Source organism: Silene latifolia, chromosome Y, assembly GCF_048544455.1.
Source record: "Silene latifolia isolate original U9 population chromosome Y, ASM4854445v1, whole genome shotgun sequence".
Lineage (NCBI taxonomy): Eukaryota > Viridiplantae > Streptophyta > Magnoliopsida > Caryophyllales > Caryophyllaceae > Silene > Silene latifolia.
The window spans coordinates 78,528,615-78,535,764 of NC_133538.1; positions in this window are offsets into that span (position 1 = coordinate 78,528,615).

The following is a 7,150-nucleotide window of genomic DNA, read 5'->3' on the forward strand; positions in this document are numbered from 1 at the left end:
AAGCCATCAAGGCAAGAGCAGCACAAACTATGGAAGGAGCATTAAAGACCACTTTCTTGGCCCGCTCCGGATTGAGGTACGACATCAAAAGTAAAACCTCATGGTTATTCAACTTACTGATATCTTTTCGGTCATAGAGGAGGTTTGAAAGAGAACGGAGAAATATTCTCAAGGTGATGTGCTGAACGTCATTAATCAGCATATTGCTCGCGGTGGGAGCTTGCTTCCCAGTCAAGCAAGGCATTAGGCGGCAGACGCCGCACTCAGCTGGAATGTCGGTGATGGAGTCCTTGGGAGGCTTAGCCAACCCAAGGTGAGAGGCAAACAAATCCATGGTCAACAAGAAGTCTGTGTTCATCAATCTAAAGTCGATACAGTCGACCCATTTGGGTCATAGTTAAAGGAACTCATGAATTCTAGGGTAAGAAAAGGGTAAGTGTGCTTCCTTAACCTGTACAAACCCGTAAACCCCAAGGTCTCGAAAATATGACGGACATCCGTCTCTATTTCCAACTCCTCTAGCACACCGGTGTCTATACACTTTGTGGGTCTCATCTTGCGTTTTTGTAAAGCTACAAAACGCTCCCTTTGCTTAAAGTCAACAAAAACAACGAGAAGGGTACTCGAAACTGCTGGGTACTACCGGTCCACTAGCCTCCCCCTCTCAAGTGGATCAACCCTTCCCCGTTTACTCGACGGGTTCCAAGGTTTAGTCTCGGATCTCGCTTTAGACATATGTTCAAACCATTTATATAAACATGCAAGCATATATTTCATGAAATTTTGAGTTCTATATACTTGGTGAGTTTACTAATTCATCACCGAGTTCCACATTTGAAGCACATAAATCATGTCACCAAACCTAGTTACTCATCTAGGTACACACCAATTTTCCAACCATTCTCAGCATGTGAAGCACATAACTCATGCTATTAACCTTGAATATTAAGATAAGTACTCATGTTTATCAACAGTTTCTAAAATTTTAACATATCAGGTCAAATTACTACTACTTCACAAGCCACGGTGGTGAAGGAAATTATCATGGCGGTCACATATGTTCGAAATGATTGAGTATCCTAGCATGATTCTAAAGTTACTCCAAACATATTTCCAATCACATACTACGGAATTAAGAGAAATAGTAAGAAATTTCATAGCATATCATCATCACTTCCATATTATGTTTAATAACCCAAACAATTTTTTTCAGACGGTCTTTACAGCTGAGACAATTTTGGCATAATTTTCATCATCAATCGTTCCTACTATCATACTGAGGTTCAACTTATACTTATATTGTCAATTACCACATCAATTTTCCAATTCTAAGTCACGAATTTCCCATAAGGCACTTTTAAGACGGAGTTTTAAGGCAACTTTCTAAGGTGATAATCATCAGAATTCACTTTTCCACATGATATAAACAATGTATAGTACTTAATTCCATCATCTAATCAATGTAGAACAATCAAAAATCAATTTCAAATTTGTAACCCTAGAAATTTCGATTTCATCTTTGCAACTTTTCTAATCTAATCTACAGCAATTAATCACCAACAAACATGGAAAAGAGGCATATGAATCATATTTCAACTATCTAAAGCAACCATTACATCATGTGAATCGAAAATTTCAGATTATCTCCTCATTCTAACACATTCAAAGTAACATATCACATAAATTAAGAAGAATCACATACCTTGTTTGATTAGTAAGATAAAGAAACGAATTAAACAAGAAAAATCAACCCCAAGAATCACTACTAACCCAAGAGAAAGAGAGGATTTGAGAGGAAATAAGGAATTGAGAGTGGTTTAGGTGTAAAAGTGTCGAGATATAGAGGAAATAGAAGAAGAAATAGAAAGATGAAGGGTTTTAAGAAAACCCGTAGGAATTACTGCACAGTAACCTACTCGATCGAGTGCCTTGGGTACTCGATCGAGTACCACCCTACTCGATCGAGTAGGAGCTAAATCGTCGAGTGTCTGCAGGAATTTTCCCACATTCCGACGTTATAGTTTCCTAACTAGATCGAGTGTGGTCTACTCGGTCTAATACGCACTTGCACTCGGTCAAGTATAATTAAGTGCTCGATCATAGGTACGAAATAACTTTGAAGATTCCTGCAAAAACAACACCGCGTGTCGATTCCAACTAAGTTCGGAATTCGCCACTAATTATCGCATTCAATCACGTTTTATAACCGCCGTCACACAAAATACAACTCTCCAACAACTAAGAGACATATCACGTTACATTATACAAATTACCCAACTCGGTCTACCTGTCACCGAGTTATGTACAAATCTAGCCGTGTCATTTTATTACATTTAAACTTACTTTTCATGCCATTACTAAACTCGTGTTTACATCAACTTGAAACGTATAGTTCACATTAATTCCCATATTTACTTATCACATAATTATATACTTTGCCAATCACTTAATCAATTATGCCTTACATGTTATTCTAAGCAATCTATTTTGCATAATTCAAATATTTCGCAAAAAAAAATTCCAACTAGCTAATAAAGCATATACACATTACCATATACCGTGATTCGAATTATTACTCATCCATACTATAATTGTCATTAATTTTACGACAAACCCTTACATGTTCGCTACTCATTTTACACATTCAAATGCACACTTTCACGCATCTCCATGACGTATAATCTCGTCACATAACTCCTAGCTATCCTATAAGCTCACTAATCATCCAACGAGCTTCAATAATCCCGTCACTAATTACCATACTCGGCCCAAACATTACTATCACACCTCTATTAATTCTAACAAAACTTAACCGGAGGTAGCTCCGGCACAATTAACATACATAGCACACATAGACACACGGACTCCACATTCCCATCCCATGTGACTGGCTTAAGTGTCATGGGGCCAAAATTTTGAAATGAGGGCGCCTACTCACCCAAAATTTAGCTTCAGCCGGGGCTCCCATTACACATACACCAGGTTCATTTTATTAGACTCTCTACATTCATTATGTTCATTTGTCACAGGTTCCAAAATCGTCGCTCTGATACCACTTTGTAACACCCCCATATTCAGAGGAGCCTTAACTAGGCCTTCCTTAGCATATAAGGGCGTTACCATCTCGGTTGCGAGGAAAGCGATTACAAACGTCAATAAAAGAACTATTAAGTTATATTACAAGTGATTCAAACCAAAATACAATACAAGGTACAACTCAAAGACTACTCGCTATGACCATCATATCTCGTGAAGACTCATCCCCGCCCGGACTCCAGCTATCCACGACATCAACACCTGCTAAGACCGACTGCTCACCATAAGGGATCACGGCAGACATATAACAAACAAACAACACACACGGTCAGTACTGAGACAAGACGAGACAACCACAAACGACAACACAAACAATGACACCAATCCCAACTGCAACCTCAACAATCCAACCAAACCTGTCACTGACTGTCCACTGGACCAGCCCTGCCAGTGGGGGACCGCAGCCGTTCCCACCTAAGCCCCGCTCATCGTACGAGCGATAACCCTGCTCATTAATGTGCACATCCCCTTCCGTGGCGGGTTCCACGAAGGGCGAAACTAGGGCGTGAAGTCACTCCCGCAAGTGACCCCACTCAGCCGAGAACGCATCTCGAGAACCATCACAACGATCACAACCACAACCACAACACAATACAATTACTATGTCAAGCAACACAATACTATCACAACGACCGACACACTAGACGATCTACAGCAACTGAGTAGGCGAACCTACCATTACGCATCCGCAACCAATCCATGCCGACAAACACAAAGATCCAAAAGCGCACAAGCAAAGCCTATTACCATCATGTAAACATCTATTACTACAAGCGAAACCCTAACTACGGAAACAAAGGCACGGATGATGATTATGACATACCTACTAGGGAGAGACAAGGCAAAAGACCGCTACCCGACTCAAGGGACGCCCTCCTAAGGCATAAGAATCTTCAAGAGACATCCATGGAGGTTTTGAGGTGAAAGGGGAGGGAAAGAGGCGGCTGAAGGATAGGAGGAAAGTGGCGAAAGTGATTTGCGGATTTAACAAAACGCGATATAAAACCCCCGCTGAAAACCAGGCACTCGATCGAGTACCCAACATACTCGATCGAGTAACCCCCTACTCGATCGAGTGCCCTAGCTACTCGATCGAGTAGCCTCTACTCTATCGAGTACCACTCTTAAAACGCACCCCAAGATGGTTTGGCATACTTCCCTAAGGTTACTCCCGCCCCCAAGGACAGTCAACGCTGGTCAAAGGGATCCCTAAAAGGGCGGGTATTACAAATTCAGCCCATAAATCTCAGCTTCAAGTGTATCCGACTCGGCTTCGAATAAGGGTAGCTCACCGTAACCGTCATCATCGTCAAAATCGTCGCCTAAAACGAACCCAACTATCATATCATTGCTCTTGCTTTAAATCGTCGTCGATCGAGTAGAATTTTTACTCGATCGACTACTTCCCTCCCGCATTTCACTCGATCGAGCAACAAAATCACTCGATCGAGAACTATCCTCCTGCATTTCACTCGATCGAGTAGAGATATTGCTCGATTGAGGACTTTCTTATGGAAATTCACTCGATCGACTACTTTTAGTTACTCGATCGAGTGATTCTTCTTGCATAGGGCTGAAATCTTCGTGTGGGGCGGTGAAATGTGATAGAAACTCGTCGTCGGAGTCATAAAAGTCATCCTCAGCATTGGGCAACACGGTTTCTTCATGGGAAAAACCGCTCTCAGCAAGGTATACCTCTTCTGGTTGCCCATTATCCGACTCAGCTGCTAACTGAGCTATTTGTGACTCCAGCTCAAGGATTCGAGCGTCCATATGTCTGTCACTCTCTTGCACTTTGGATACAAGCGTCTCCATTAAATATGTCGACTCATGCGATCTCTTCTATCCGTATCTCACCGCTAATCGAGCAATTACAGACTCGAGCTTATCAACTCGCGAGACATGTTCTTGCGCTTGGAATGCAAGTGTCTCCATCAAGGACTTCAGCTCCGCAAATTCTTCTTCTTGTATATCAGGAGGATCTTGTTGCGGTGGCCATTGATAGGGTGGATGTGGCGGCACAACTACAGCTGCATTGTGCTCAGCAGTACCACATCCCCAAGATTTCTTTCTTTCCCAACTAGCAGGTTTTTCAGCTTAGGCTTCAAACTGAGCAATTAGTCGGGAGACAGATGTCATCTTGGCAAGAGGGATCGAAGGTACTCAAGCCTTCCCTTCGATAATCTCCCTCAGTAGCCTGTCTTAATAAACCTGTAGGCCTATCAAAATAGCACTAAAGAAAAAGATAAGAACAGACTCAAGGTACTTAGTCTTCCCTTGAGGCGAAAGGACATACAAAATAAAACAGATAAAAAGCGTCGCCTCCCCGGCAACGGCGCCAAAATTTGATACTGTCGTTTCGTACCAAAAATAAATACCTAAGTTACTACTAACAGAAGTCAGCGGTAAGTAGGGTCGATCTCCACAGGGAGGCTAAGTTGCTATCTATCTGTTTAATTCGGTCTGTCAGGGTGTCACAGAAATGTGGGTTTTGATTGTTGAACTAAACTAATGAAAAGGTAAGAGAGGAATAAACGCAAGAAATTAACAAAAAGAGAAGGGAATATGCTAGGAGTCGGTCCACCGTGGCAGCTAAACTATCGGTATACTGAGGCGATTAGACTATTGATAAGAAGAGATATGGTCGTCACCTCTCGGTCCTTAAACCGCCCTAGAGCGTAAATAGCTTAGCTTTCACCCTCACTACAATACCCTATTGTAATTAAGCAAGCCTTCCCTTCCAATCTTTCGATCCAGGTTGGGGTTAACTAAATTTATTGGTCTCCTGCATGCATTCATTCGACCAGATAACAATTAAATTGCCTAATACAATTCTTATCGCAAGGCTAATCTACTCAAGTCAATTAAAACATGCTACCACGGCTTCCCTAATCCTAACATACTACGGAAATTAGCTAGACATAATAAAAGGGGAAACAAGAAATAAGGGAAGAACAGTAATAATATGCATAAATTAAAGAAGAAAAGAAAGGGAAAGAATTAATACTGAATTAATGATCCGGAATTGAAGAACAAAAGTAACAGTGAAAGTGACAGAAGAAAAGTAACGTGCGATGATCCACCGATGAAAAAGGAGAGGGTTTAAATGACGTCCTAAGCTTCCTATTTATAGGAAAATAGGATTAGCTAAACCTAATTGACGGAGAATAACTAAAAAGCCCAGCCCGTAGCAAAATCCACTCGATCGAGTGGAATAAAACCACTCGATCGAGCAAACCTAGCCAGAAACTGCTCGATCGACCGAGAAAATCACTCGATCGAGTAAAGGCATAAAAAGAACTGGTCGATCGACTAGATTAAGTGCTCGATCGACTGATTGTTCATCCTAAAACCACTCGATCGACTAGATAAGCACTCGATCGAGTGAATCTTGACTTCAGCAGCTCGTAATTCACGTTAGTTTGACTTTGACTTGTCCTTTTAGCTCCCGAAACAGCTTCACGCATCCCAAGACAGCTATAATTCCTGCTCCAAATCTACTCTTCCTCCAAATGCATGCAAAACGGATGGCAAATGGCCTGATTTCACTACTTTATGGTCCATTCCTGCAATTAAGACAAAATACACCAAAGTAGCATATTCGGGGCATTTCGTAGCATAAAACCACGATAAAAGCATAGAAATACGTGCATAAAATAGGCTAAAAAGACTATATAAAATGCACGTATCAATGGGTTACCCTTTATTTGTGTCAAACAAACAACAACAACAAAAGGAATCAACCATTTTTATTCTCTTTCCCTTTCCTTATCCCCCCCAACCAAACGCCCCCTTACTAATTTTATTACTAGAAATTAGTAGATGTTCCTTTAAATTTTACTAATATGAATTATTACTACTACTACTACTACTAGTAATTAGATCTTAATATTAGTATTTTAGAATGATGTTTTTATTTTCTTTCTCTCTCAAAAATAATTATAGAGAACTAAAATAATTAGAGCATTTTAATGAATGAATCAATGAGAAAACAAATCTCATTTTGTTTAGGGGAGAGAGGGGTGCCGTGGGGTTGAGGGGAAGAGTGCCCTAT